Source organism: Crocuta crocuta, unplaced genomic scaffold, assembly GCF_008692635.1.
Source record: "Crocuta crocuta isolate KB4526 unplaced genomic scaffold, BGI_CrCroc_1.0 scaffold143, whole genome shotgun sequence".
Classification (NCBI taxonomy): Eukaryota; Metazoa; Chordata; class Mammalia; order Carnivora; family Hyaenidae; genus Crocuta; species Crocuta crocuta.
The window spans coordinates 657,080-671,510 of NW_027529175.1; the positions used below are offsets into that span (position 1 = coordinate 657,080).

The 14,431-nt window shown below is 42.4% G+C and overlaps 1 protein-coding gene across 1 annotated transcript in view; it reads right to left on the reverse strand.

Annotated features, from left to right (window-relative positions):
* ENTHD1 (ENTH domain containing 1) overlaps nt 1-14,431 on the reverse strand; it is a 98,458-nt gene that overhangs the window by 76,598 nt on the left and 7,429 nt on the right. The window lies entirely within an intron of this gene.

Below are 14,431 nucleotides of genomic sequence, written 5' to 3' on the forward strand. Positions count from 1 at the left end.
AAAGAGAGGGAGAGCATGTGTGGGAGTGAGGGAGGGGCAGAGGGAGAGGGAGACACAGGATCTGAAGCAGGCTCCAGGCTCTGAGCTGTCAGCACAGAGCCCACCTGGCACTTGAACTCGTGGGCTGTGAGATTGTGACCTGAGCCAAAGTCGGAAACCCAACTGACTTAGTCACCCAGGCGCCTCGCGCCCCGACATTTTGCACTTTCAATATGCTATTTCCTTTTAAAAGCAATACTCTGCAATCAAACAATATGGGTGTAAGAGAAGAGGAATAAATTAGACCTCGATTTACTGACCTGGATGTGTGACCATGACATACGGCTAAAGATTTAAAGTACTATGCATGGTATGATTCAAATCTGTAAGGCACAGGGGAAAATCAATCACTATGCACGTATACAGGAGAGAGAAGTAGATAAATACATGGCTGGCTGGCTGGCTGGATGATGAATGTGCAGACAGACGGCTGTGTACCCTCAACATTGCTAATACCTGTTATGTTAAAGGAGTACTATTGGGGTGGGCAATTAGATTTTCTTTAATATAACATCTTATCAGAACAACTTGACGCCATTAATTGAGTGTCAGACGCATAGTCTAAGATCAGAATCCTAACAAAGATGCTGAACTTAATCATCTGTCTGTGTGATTTTGAGTTAGTTAGGCAGTCTGTCTGGGCTTGAGTTTTCTAGGTGAAAAGCAGAAAGCAGATCTATTCAGTGCAACTCACAGATATAAAGGTATATCCATAATAATACTATACTTCTTAACCCCCTCCCATAAGAAGTGACCAAGGAGAATCACTTACCTTTCCACATCTTGAGACAAACTCATATTACCCCACGTCTTCCCAAGCCTTCTTCCAGAAGTAAACTGAAAAGTCCCTAAAGATCCCCTATTATGTTCATTCTGGGCTCCGAGCATGATGAACGGAAGTGTCAATGTATCCAATTATAATTTACTAGTAGTAGGAGTAATTAGAAATGGGAAATGGTCAACTGCTCGGTATATGCAGATGAAAGTGGCCAATGTGTTCTGGGCCAGTTATTTCCTTAAAGACTGCTACGGACAGGGCCAGAAACCTTTGCTCAGGTTGCCATCTTTCCCAAGATTATTTTATCTGCTCTTAATCTCATTTCTTGGTCACTTCCTCCCTCCAAACTTCTTTTATAACTGCTGTGAACCGTAACATTCTGCATACCCTCAATTCCCTATGATTACTGTGTAGCCCGTAAACAAAACAAAAAAAAATCCCACAGTGTTTTGTGTTACCACTCAGTGTCGTGTGACAGAAGCCTGCTGTGACTGTCAGCCTCTGGGGACAATGTGCCAGCCGCTACTTTCCCCTGGAAAACTGCCGCAGCTTTGCTCAGAGGAAGGGATGAACCCTTGTTTTCTAACTTTACAAAGTCATCTCCTTCTGCTTGCCTTCTCTCCTTCTACCCTAGCGACCTTGACTGTCTTATTCTTCAATTACACCTGGCACTTTATCTCTTTCGAGCCCTGTGCTGGCTGTCGCTTCTGCCAGGGACTCTGCATGGCTAGGTCCCCCATTCATTCAAGTCTCTACTCAAATGTCACTTCCTCTTAGAAGCCTTCCTTCTGCCCACCCTCTCTAAAATAGTCTCATTCCCATCACTCTTTACTGCTTTATCTATTTTATCACTACCTGATATTGGTCTACATGGGTTTGTGCACATGAACACACACACACACACACACACACATTTACTTGTTTACTATTTGTTTCCTCACCTAGAATACAAGCTCTGTGAGGACAGAGAACCTCACTTACTTGGTATGTCCAGTGGCTGGAAGAATGATTGGCACATAATAGCCATTCAATAAATAGCTACTGAGTAAATGAATCGAAAAAGGAGCAAATTCCAAAGTCTCACTTTTCTCCTTTCCACAGTACAAATGGAACCAGATGGATCATAGATACTGAGTGTCAACTTACAATGTAGCTGCCTGAGAAAGTTGCTTGGCCTGAAATAGTTCTTGCGACACCCCTAACTAGAAAAGGTCAGAACTAGAAGTTATGGGACAGGCATGGGTTATTTTACGTGGAGCCTGCATGAATTGGTGGGACTTAAAAGCAGCTGCAAGGGGCACCTGGGTGGCTTAGTCGCTTAAGCGTCCGACTTTCGCTTAGGTCATGATCTCGCGGTTCGTGGTTTCGAGCCCCGCGTCGGGCTCTGTGCTGACTGCCAGCTCAGAGCCTGGAGCCTGTTTTGGAGTCTGTGACTCCCTCTCTCTCTGACCCTCCCCTGCTCACGCTGTCTCTCTCTCTCCTAGAAATAAAAAACATTAAAAAAAAAAAAAAGCAGCTGCAAAAGTTCAAAGGTCTGAGCAGATACATCAAGCAGAAAGCCAGCCACAATGATGAAGCACTTCTCCCTGAAATATCAGGGGTCCTCCTGAGGTAGCAGTCTGCAGTACTGGGAAGGTCAAGCCACCGTACTTTACTTCTCAATCAAGGCTGTCCACAGCCCTGGCTACCTGCCCACCACCACCTTCGAGATGCTGGAGAGTAGAAACCTGGCTGTTCTAAAGCATTAAAGTTGAAAGTCAAAAAATCCAACCCAATAAACTGGCTTCAAGGATGAGTTAAATAAACAATGGTAATACCAAGATGGCCTCTACTCACTGCTAAGCAATATGTTTCTGAAAGGAAAGGGAAGACATAGTACTGAAACAGAAACGTACTGGCATAGAACAAACGTAGGCAGCACCTGCTCTGGGTCTGAAAGAGAGAAAGAAAATGAAGTGGGGAGAAGGTTGGGAGGGTGAGGGGAGACAAGGGAGGGAAAAAACATGGATTCTCTGAAATGAGAAATATGAAACAGAGCAATACCAAAGGATATGTCAAGATCCTTGAGTTGTTGAGGTGAAGGGTAAAGTAAAAACAAAGCTACGTTCTGTTTTAAATAGTAATCTTTGGGTTATAAGCGACAGAAACTCAAGTTGAACTGGCCATGGGAAAAACCAGGGGTTGTGAAAGGGCCTCCGGTACAAGAGAGGCAGAGACTGGAAAACTACCAGCACACTTACCCCCTCTCCCTACCCTTCTTCACTCTGTGTCATGCCTTCATTTTCTCCTCTTGCAGAGTGGCTTCCTCCATCTGAACATGGACGTGGCCACAGACAGCTCTGGATTCAACACCTCACCTGAGAAGCCTCTGCCACCTGAGAAGCCTCCCTCTTCCTTTGTTCAAATTGGAAAAATCCAGGAAAATGACTCTGCTTGGCCCAGCCTGAGAGTCGCATGCCCTTTACCTTGGCCAGAGGGTGGGATGTGACCTTGGGCAAGCTNGATAGAAAAATGAATGAACAGAAAGCCAACTTGCGGAAGCTTCCCGAACTGAAGGCCAAGGCCAAGGATGTACAAATCACTAGAGCAACTATGTGACAGACCAACACCCCAGGATATTCACTTATTCACTTATGCAGCACTTAATCCTTTCTTGAACATTTCAGCTTCAGGAACTGTTTAGAAGCACAAGTGAGGAAAAGAGAGACAAGATTCCTACACGAGATAATTTCAGATAAAAAGAAAAGCTCTAAAGGAAATAAAGGATAGTGAGGTGTTAAACATCAGGCTATGGGGTAGTGAAGGCAAATCCTACTGGAGAAGTAATGTATCACCTGAGTCTTGAACAGCACGGAAAAGCCAGCGGTGCAGACACTCGGGCAGAGGGAACTGCTCTGATGTCGCTTCGGGACGCCTTCTGCTGAGAGAGAGCAAGCCCCTTCAAGCTCACCCTCAAGTCGAGCTGGGTTTTCGCACAACTCTCATAGCGTCTACACTTGTCTCTTACAGCACTTCCACAGTTTGTAATTGCCTATTTATCTGATGAATGTCGTTTTCCTCCATTAAAGCATAACACCTGTAAAGGCCAGACTATACCTATTTGTTAAGAGATACTTCAGAAGTGTCTGCAAAATAAATGAGTGAACATGCTGAGGAAACATTTTCCAGATGCAGGGGAGGAGTCTCTGTAAATTCACAAATGGGCATCACATAAAGGGGGTTGGAAATGTGGTAAATTAAAAGATGCTGGGCAATGAGATGCACTAGACTTCTAGAAACACACATATTAGGCTTGGTGCAGTGGTCATAAAACACCTTAACGCCCCTCCCTCCACACCTGACCCGCTAACCAATCAAAATGTACTCTTCCTTCTCCATTCCTTTCTCAGAGAAGTTCATCTCCTTTCTAAGTCTGAAATATGAACGTTCACCTCCCCGGATGCAGTGACCCGTGTCCACTGATGGAGCCAACTAAATCCATCCCCACCTCGCCCCGTCCCTCAGTTCAGGCTCTGCTCATTTCCTCCCTGCGGTGTGCTGAACTACTGACTTATCTGGAGTCTCCCCCGCCATCTCTGCTCCACAGTGTCTCCAGGGGTGAGGGGTGTGGGCTGGGGAGACGAACCCCCCAACGTGTATCTGATCAGGTTAATTTCAAGTTTAAAAAAAAGAACCCTTCGGTCAAGTTGGCACAGTAAATTCATGCTTCAAAGTACCCCTCTGCTCTGCTCCAAATACACAGCAATAATAGGCACTGCGAGGCTCAAAAACAAGATAGAAAGCTCCACAAAGCAGAAATGTAAGAGGAATGAAAAGGCAGCAAGCATGGCTGCAGCCGCAGGGCCGCGGGGCTCTTGATCTGACAGCCAGGAGTGCAGCTCCTCATATGTCAAGGGACCAGAGCTGATCTCGCTCTTTGATGGCAGGAGGTACCCGTGTTTGTGAGAGAAGCCTGGGAAGAAGAGAAATAGATGGGAAAAGCCAGCTGCCAATTGCTTCCTGGGCTGCTTCCTTGAAGCTGGAAGACATGTGTGCAGCCTTAAGGCTGGGAACCAAACCGAGTCACCCGCCACCTCGCTGACTGCGTCTAAGATCTCTTAGTCCCCGTCACAGGCCCTGAGCCCTGAACTGCCTTTATAAGGGCTGCTCTGGAGGCTCTAAGGGAGCTGGGTAGAAAGAACCGGAAAAAAAAATGACATAAAGGGCTAAACATGAATGGTGAGGGAAGAGCCTCTTGGTCAAAATAAGACAGAAAGCTAAAATTCCAAAATAGATTTTAAAAAAATGAAAGATGGCTGATAAAAGCAGCGATCAAAACATAAATTCACAGGGCACCTGGGTGGCTCAGTTGGTTAAGCATCTGACTTGTATTTCGGTTCAGGTCATGATCTCACAGTAGTGAGATTCAGCCCCGTGTTGGATGGAGCATGGAGCCTGCTTGGGATTCTCTCTCCCTCTCTGCCCCTCCCCTGCTCATACTCATGCCCTCTCTCTCTCCCCTTCGCCTCTCTCTCTTTCTCTCTCTCTGGCTCTCTTTCTCAACATAAATAAACTTAAAAAAATAATACATGGATTCATTCCAAAGGAAATCAATGTTCTACAGGATCTTCTAAAAAATCAATATTCTATATTGTTAGAGCATTTTAAAATCCTAAACAAAGATTTTTAAATAAATACAGGAATCATCCCCCTAATAAGGACTAGGATATTATGAAACAGAACAAAAATAGGCAGAAATGAAATAAAAACAGATGGATAAAAAATCCTAGAAATGAAAACTATAGTCAGTGGGATTAAAAAGAAAAAAAACCCTCAACATCCAAGGTAAACTCCAGAATCTAACAGTCGTAGAAAGAATTGGTTATTGAAGAATAGTATTAAGGAATTCTTCCAAAATACAGTGCAAGAGGCAACAAGATTAAAAAGATTAATTAAAAATCATAAAGGGCAAGTTGCAAGGTCCCAGTATTTACTTAGAAGAAGTTTCAAAAAACAAAAAAAAAAAAGAAAGAAAGAAAATTAAGGTCATCACAAAAAACAATATTCAGAGCAAAAAGAGCTGGGAATTTTACAGAAAAGACATGAATCCTCACATCAAAAATGATCTCCAAAGACCAAGAGGGATAAAAATAAAAACAAACCTTTATATAGAAACACTGGAGAAAAACAGAAGAACGTTTAGGATAATGAGAAACTCTCAAAAGCTACCAATCCCTTCTTCAGACCTACAAGAGCCCGCTGGCCACAGTCAGTCAGCATTGATTCGGCACCACGTCCAACCAAGCGAAGAAACAGAAATACCAATGAGGTAACCTCGGCCATCCAAACCCAAGTCTGCCGGGAGCCGCACTGGCCTCTCTGGATGACAGTCACAGCTAGGAAATGGCAGTGTTTGCACAGCTCCTGCCAAGAGAAATGAAAACTGGTATCTCTTTCTGCTACTAGTGGCTCATGTTGGAAAAAAGCCTGCTGGTATTGACCAGGCCTCACAATATTCCAAATCATACAGATATTCCGCACACAGATACCTCATAAGGAAAAGCATATTCCTGCCTTTTCAAAAGAGATTTTATTTATTTATTTTTAAAATATTTTTATTTCATTTCTAGGAGAGAGAGAGACAGCGTGAGCAGGGGAAGGTCAGAGAGAGAGGGAGTCACAGACTGAAACAGGCTCCAGGCTCTGAGCTGGCAGTCAGCACAGAGCCCGACGCGGGGCTTGAACCCATGAACCATGAGATCATGACCCAAGCGAAAGTCGGACGCTTAACCGACTAAGTCACCCAGGCGCCCCTCAAAAGAGATTTTAGATGAAAGCACTGTGGGTGATTGTCAAAAGGCTCTTCCTATGGGCCTTGCAGATCCAAGGCAATTAGCCTGGCCCCGAGACAAAGAGCCTAATATAGAGTTAAGGAACAGATAAGGGCAGAACTTAAGTTAATACTTATACCTTTTCTAACTGGTGATGTATGGTGGTCCCTTCCCTAAGGCCTACTTTCCGCAAACACCCTCTCTTACAGGGGCAGCTGGGATGAAGATAGATAAGAGTCGCTAAAACATAACCCAAAAAACAAAGGCCAACACATTTAGGGCCTCCATGGTGTTTACACATTCAGCATCAAGTCAAAAAGGTTTCCACAAACAACTTATTAATCAGCTCAAAAACATTCATCCTCTTGAGAGCCAGACAGAATGACTCCTAGCCTATCTGTATACAACTTAGCCTATGTCCTCATTCTAGCATTATTCACTTAGAACAAATATGTATGTCATCCTGCTTTTCACTAAGCACATCCTGTTATTTCCTTAGTTGTAAGATTTACTCAACCTCACTATGCTTGGGGTAATTCTGCAAGAACATTTCCGAAACACTTGTTCTTGTGCACTTTTCAAAGTATCTTATCACAAAGAGCTTCCCAGGGTAAAAATTCCTTTTTCTGATCTCATGTTGTCGTTGGACCTTTAAATAAAGACACCAAAATCGACAGGACAGAGATGCCTGCCTGGTGATCAGAAAGAATCTCGGGGCTCTCTCACTCTCTCTCTCGCCGACACCATTCTTCAGGGACCCCTGGACCTGCTGGAGCCGGCCTCCAGGCAACAGTCCAGTGAACGAGACTGACACACAAATGGCTCACTCAGCGGTATGCTTCAACAGATGTGTGGACCATGTACGACGGAGCGGCGGAAACTGTAGAAACAGGGATCCCGCAAAGCCCTTCCTAATGAATGGCTGCACTGAGCATTATCTGGACGTGAATATACGTTGCAGGAAATAAAAGTGATTGAAGTAAAAAGGACTAATAGTATTAGCTAATAATTGACGATTTACTATGAGCATTTCAGACATTATCTCACATCCTCACGAAGTCCATTTTACAGATGACACAAGTAAGTGTAGGGGGAGTAAAAAACTTTCCTAAAGTCATAGAGTTAATAATAAGCTAGAAGGTGGAGACTGGCTCTATAAAAATAACAAAATAGAGACTTTCACTTCTTTGACTGAATTTAGCTTTTTTTTTTAATATTTTTTTATTTATTTCTAGGAGAGAGAGAGAGACAGCATGAGCAGGGGAGGGTCAGAGAGAGAGGGAGTGACAGACTCTGAAACAGGCTCCAGGCTCTGAGCTGGCAGTCAGCACAGAGCCCGACGTGGGGCTCGAACCCACGAACCACGAGATCATGACCTAAGCGAAAGTCGGACGCTTAACCGACTAAGCCACCCAGGCACCCGTGAATTTAGATTTTGTATTTGATAAGAAGATTGAGAAGGGAATGTTTGAGGTGCTAACCTGGCTTGTCTGCTGTCCGTGTGCGGAGTGTAAGTAAGGAGGAATGTGGGAAGACTAGCTGGACAGGTATATTTAAGTTTAAACAGATTCATGGCTTGCTTCTTGCTGTCGTGATTACTAACACCTACATTTGTTGAAAAGGAGCAAAACGTGGCCCAAAATATTCAACTGTTATAGGCATAAAACGGTTTGTTTAAACTCACAGTAATATAACTTAAAAATAATTTTTTTAATGTTTATTTATTTTTGAGAGACAGAGTATGAGCCAGGGAGGGGCGGAGAGAGACACACACACACACACAAAATCTGAAGCAGGCTCCAGCTCTGAGCTGTCAGCACAGAGCCCAGCATGGGGCTCAAACCCGCGAACCAGGAGACCACGACCTGAGCTGAAATCAGACTCCTAACCAACTGAGCTGCCCAGGTGCCCCATCATTGTAATGTAACTTTCAGCTGTAACTTTTAACAATAACAGAACAGGCTTCTGATGACCTAAAGCCTGTATGTTTGTTAAAGAAATTCATTACTTCATCAGAACTACAAAAATGTATGTTACAGGAAATCACATCTGGTCAGTGGCCTGCGTTAATGAACCCACCTCTCTGTAAGCCAGCACAACACCACCGCATTAGTTAATCAACCCACCACCATCTATCAGGTGGGCTCCATGGGTAGAGAACTTGGACGACTGCTGTCTGGCCGCTGGAGAGAGAAAATCAAGTCTGATGCACTTGGAAGTTACATCACGCCCCTGCTAGCCGCGCTTAGCTGCTACACCACACTGCCTGGGAACTGCCAGCCTCATGGCCCCATGTTCCCTCCCTCCTGTAAAAGGACACTCTCAGATTTTACTCAGCTTTTGGAGCCCTGACACAGCTAACCAACATCGAAAGCAATTCTTCCACATTTTAAAATATTTTCTTTTTCTTGAACGCACTCCTTCCAGAGCGCTTGGCTCTATTTAATTTCTTACAGTCCCCTAGAAAGAGAAATTCCAATCATTCCTTCTTTCTCCTACTTACCCATGCTCATCTTTCTCTAAAGCCTTTCCTGGACTGAATTCGTGTTTTTCCCCTTCTGTGAGAACCTGAACTCAAAAGCCAGCCTCCTCAAAAACAGCTGATTTTAATAATTTATAAACTAGTAGAAATATAAATAAATGTATTACATCTTCCCGAGAGTTTGCTCTTTACATTTTAGTTTGTAAACTAACTCTGTGTAAAAGGTTTATTAGTTCTTCCTACTCCAAGACATTCAAAATCCTGTGAGCAAATGGGTAGGTGATTGGGAAGGGCCAGTCCTTGAGGCAGAGAGGCAGCCTGAACAAAATTAGCCCTGGATATAAATGTGAAGGGTCTGATTTCCCAAGTTCGATGGCTGATAATGACGATAGAAAATGGCAGTAATGTCACGAACGCACGCTACTCCTGGTAAAACTGCTTAATGTAACTTTTTATTGACACTGAAAATTTGTCTTTTGAAAATATGCCTTTTTAAAAAAATGTACCTTGAATTTAAATATATGAGTGTGTGTATATATAAAATGGCCCTTGTAAATGAAATTAATTGCGATTTCAGGACTTACCTAATTGAGAATAAAGTAGTACATAAACTTTAATGCACACATTTTCAAGAACCTGTATTGGTTTTATAAAAGGAATACCATAATTTCTGTAAATAAATAACTTGACGGTATGAAACATTCAACTGGGTGTTTTTCGGACCATCTTAATTAAGTTCACTCTAGTAATTCAGTGAAATTTTGTTAGGATATTTTTTAAAACCCAATTAGGAGAGGCTGTCTAGCATAATAATAGGATAGAACCAAAGAGTGTTAGGATGTATGAGTTTTAGTCATGGTCAGTCATTAAATAGCTGTGCAACCTTACCTAAATAACAATCTGACTGTTAGCTCCTCATCTGTGTCAGAGAGGTAATACACATCCTTCATTCCACATAAGATGTTGTAAGATCACATGATATACCATACATGAAAATGCTCTAGGGGCGCCTGGGTGGCTCAGTCAGTTAAGCATCCGATTTCGGCTCAGGTCACGATCTCGTGGCTCATGATTCTGTGCTGACAGCTCAGGGCCTGGAGCCTGCTTCAGATTCTGTGCCCCTCCCCCACTCACATTCTGTCTCTCCTTCAAAAATAAATAAACATTAAAAAAAGAGAGAATGCTCTATTATTAAACTCTAATAGCACTCAAATACATATATACCTTACGGAAAAGAATGAACTTTACCTCCATCTCACAATATACATAAAGGTTAATTCTAGATCAATCACTGACCTAGCTAAAGCTATAAAATGTCTGGATGAAAACAGCAGAATTCTTTCATGGCCTTGGGGTGGGCAAGTTTCTCAGACAAGGCACACAAGGCATCAGCCATAAAGAGAAAAAACAAACTGGACTTCATCAGAAGACATGAAGAAAGTGAAAAGGCAAGCCACAAACTTGGAGAACAATTCGTAATATATAGATATGACAAAGACTTCGTATCCCGAATGTATAAAGAATCCCTACAAATTAAATTAAAAATAAGCCCCAAGAACTAAAAACTGAAAATAGGCAAAACACTTGAATAGGCAAAAGATGTTCATATGGCCATAAATCATATAGAAAGGTGCTCAACAACTTTTCAGGAAAATGGAAACTGCTATATTAGCCATCAGATTTGTTAAATTGATAAAGAATAACAGAGTACTTAAATATTGACAAGGATGTGGAGCAACAAACTCTCAAACACTGCTGGTGAGACTATGAAAAGGTAAAAACTACTCTAGAACACTTTAGTTAGGGGCGCTTGTGTGGCTCAGTTGGTTAACTGTCTGACTTCAGTTCAGGTCATTATCTCGTGGTCCGTGAGTTCGAGCCCCACGTTGGGCTCTGTGCTGACAGCTCAGAGCCTGGAGCTTGCTTTGGATTCTGTGTCTCCCTCTCTCTCTCTGCCCTTCCTCTGCTTGTGCGCTCTCTCTCTCTCTCTCTCAAAAATAAATAAACACTGAACAAAATAAAGAAGACTTTAGTTAAATATACACCTGCCCTATGACCCAGAAATGCCACTCTTAGGGTATGCCCAAGAGAGCTGAATATGTATGGTTACAAAAAGACTTATGTAAGAATGTTTGTAACAGCTTTACTCATCATAGCCAAGACACACCAAATGCTCATCAACAGAAGGTGGGTAAACAAACTGTGATATGTTCATATCGTGGAATAGGACTCAGCAATAAACAGGAATGTTACTATTGAGATATGCAACATCATGCACGAGTCTCAAAAACATTCGTGGCGATAAAGGAGCTAGAAGCAAAAGAATGCATATCATATGTTTCCATCTGTACGGATTTCAAGGACAAACAGAATTAATTTATGCACTAGAAGAAATTAGAATAGCAGTTGCCTCTGGGAAGGAGGGAGGATGGCCTGGAAAGGGGGACTGAAGAAACTTTCTGGGATGATGGAAATGTTCTTTATCCCATCTTCATATCGGAGATGATTACACTTACTTCATCAAACTGTACACTTAAGATCTGTGCATTTTATAGTATCTAAATTATAGCTCAATAAAGCATTGTTAGCATTAAAAGCCTATTTTTAAAAGTAATTTATAGTAAAGAAATGGAAATTTTGTTGTTAAAGGAGTCGACTTTGACATTTATATTTTTTATATTCCTAAAGAAAGTCAATTGCTAGAAACCCACTAAAAGTATAAAAGTATTAGGGTATTAATCATCCATTCATCTATTATCTACTGAGTGGCCCTTCTCCCAGGCAATGTACTAAGCGCTAGGGACAATGCTCTTGCCCTTTAGAAATTCAGAGTTTTTCAAGAGACACAGGCATGTATGCAAATGTGCTCTGACAGAGGCATGACAGAGGTATGGAGAGGTTGTGTACGTAACAGAGAGAATGTTACACTCTACCTGAGAATGTCAAGGAGATTCAGCGCTATCAGCTGGAGACCATGAAGACCTCATGGCACCTTTCCTGATGAGCTTGAGCCTGGCTTGTAATGAGCCCTAAATCGAAGATAAAAGAAACTGGCCCAGCCATGCCAACTGTGTCTAACTATTTGCCCAAGACCATAAAATTAATTAGATTTGAGTGAAGGATTTTTTCAAGCCATGATTGCTACAAGACTGAAAGGTATACATTTCTTGTACCATCTTTGACCTAAAATAACTCTGAAACTGATGAAAGAAAGGATAAACTTCCCAGGTCCCATCCCAGATTAATGAGCAGGACTAGTTCAGTTCTCAGGAGATGTGTCCCATCTCGCCAAATGTAACTAGTTAAATGCTTGGTCAAGTCTGGACATATGACATGTGTTGACAGGGTGGAGCAGAAGAGTGAGCAGCCGATCAGGATGGGGATAACATCACTCATTCATTCAATCAATCAGTCAATAATATATTATAGTAGCTACGAACATAGATTCTAGAGCCAAAACATCTAGTTTATAATTGGCTCTGCCACTAACTAGCTGTGTGAACTAGCTACTCAACCTCTTTGTACCTTACTTTCCTCATCAGTAAACTGGGGCCGATACTGCAACTGTCTTAAAGGGTTATTATGAAGATTAAATGAGATAATATATATGAAGTGGTTAGAAGAGTCTTTGTCATATAGTTAAATGTTATAAACTTGTTTGCTCATATGGGGGGGGGTCCAAAAAGTTAGGGAATACAGAAAAAAACATATTTTTAAGTAGCATGTTATTTACATTTTACATTAATACGTTCAGTGTTTTTCTATAGAATCTAGACACTGTTTCAGGCAAAGTACCTCTAAATTTAAAGCAATGTGTCCAGTTGTCAAATTAAAAAAAGAAAGAACTACAATAAATACAATACAGACTGTCTCCAAAGTCTGGAAACATAGTGAAAATCATGCATTTGTTATACATCTTTTCAGATTAACAATTAGACTCATTGCTTTAAATTTATTTCATCTGAAAAACTGTCTGGAGGTTGAAGAAAAACATTGGGAAACTCATTTGAAATGTTAACAAACTATTTGAAAACAAGTGTCTCCTGTTGCCCAGGTTTTCTGAATTGTTTTCTCAACTCCCCGCCCACCCCCCTCGGAAAGCCAAGGGGAATACTGTCCGAGACCCCCAGTGGATGCCTGAAACTGCAGATAGTATCAAACTCTACCTGTGTTTTCTTCTACACACACATACCTGTGATGAAGCCTAATTTATAAGTTAGGCACAGTAAGAGCTTAACAGCAATAATACTAAAATAGACCAATTATAAGAATATACCGTAATTGGGGCGCCTGGGTGGCTTAGTCGGTTAAGCGTCTGACTTTCGCTTAGGTCATGATCTCACAGTTCGTGGGTTCGAGCCCCGCATCGGGCTCTGTGCTGACTGCCAGCTCAGAGCCTGGAGCCTGTTTCAGTCTGTGACTCCCTCTCTCTCTGACCCTCCCCTGCTCACACTCTCTCTCTCTCTCTCTCTCCTAGAAATAAATTAAAAAAAAACATTAAAAAAAACTTTAAGGAAAAAAATATAGAATATACTGTAATGAAAGTTATTATATGAATGTGACCTCTCTCTTACTGTACTCCCCTCACTTTTCTTCATGTGACGATGTGAGATAATACAACGCCTACGTGATGGGGTGAAGTGAAGTGATTGCTTGATGCTCTGTGAATAGTACTAGGCTACTACCTAGCTTCTGAACGATATATCAGAAGGACCATCTGCTTCCGGACGATGGTTGACCACGGGTAACTGAAACTGTGAAAACTGAAACCACAGATGGGGCGGGGCTGCTTAGGGGCGCCCGGGTGGCTCAGTTGGTTAAGCATCTGACTCCTGATTTCAGCTCAGGTCACCATTTGGCAGTTCGTGGGGTCGAGCCCTGCATCGGGCTCTTGATTGTCAGTGCAGAGCCGGCTTCGGATGCTCTGTCCCCCTCTCCTTGCCCCTCCTGTGTGTGCTCTCCCTCTCAAAAATAAACAAACGTTAAAAAACGGGGTGGGGGGGAAACTACTGTAATACTATTATTAAGTACTAAGCACACACTGTGAGAAGTGCTGTTGTGATGTTGGGGACAGAGCACGGACAAAGCAAACATAAAATATTCCCAATATTCCCGCCCTCATGAAACCTATGTTTTAGTAGGAAGAGATAGACAATAAATATTAAAATAAAGCATGCCCTATGTCCGATAAGAAAAGCTCTGAAGAAAACTAAAACAGAAGGTCGGTGGGGCCTATCAGTGCACTTGTGGGGTGGGGCTGATTTTTCATAAATAGAGTAGATAAGAGGCCTCGTTAATAAGATGACTTTCTCAGCGGAGATC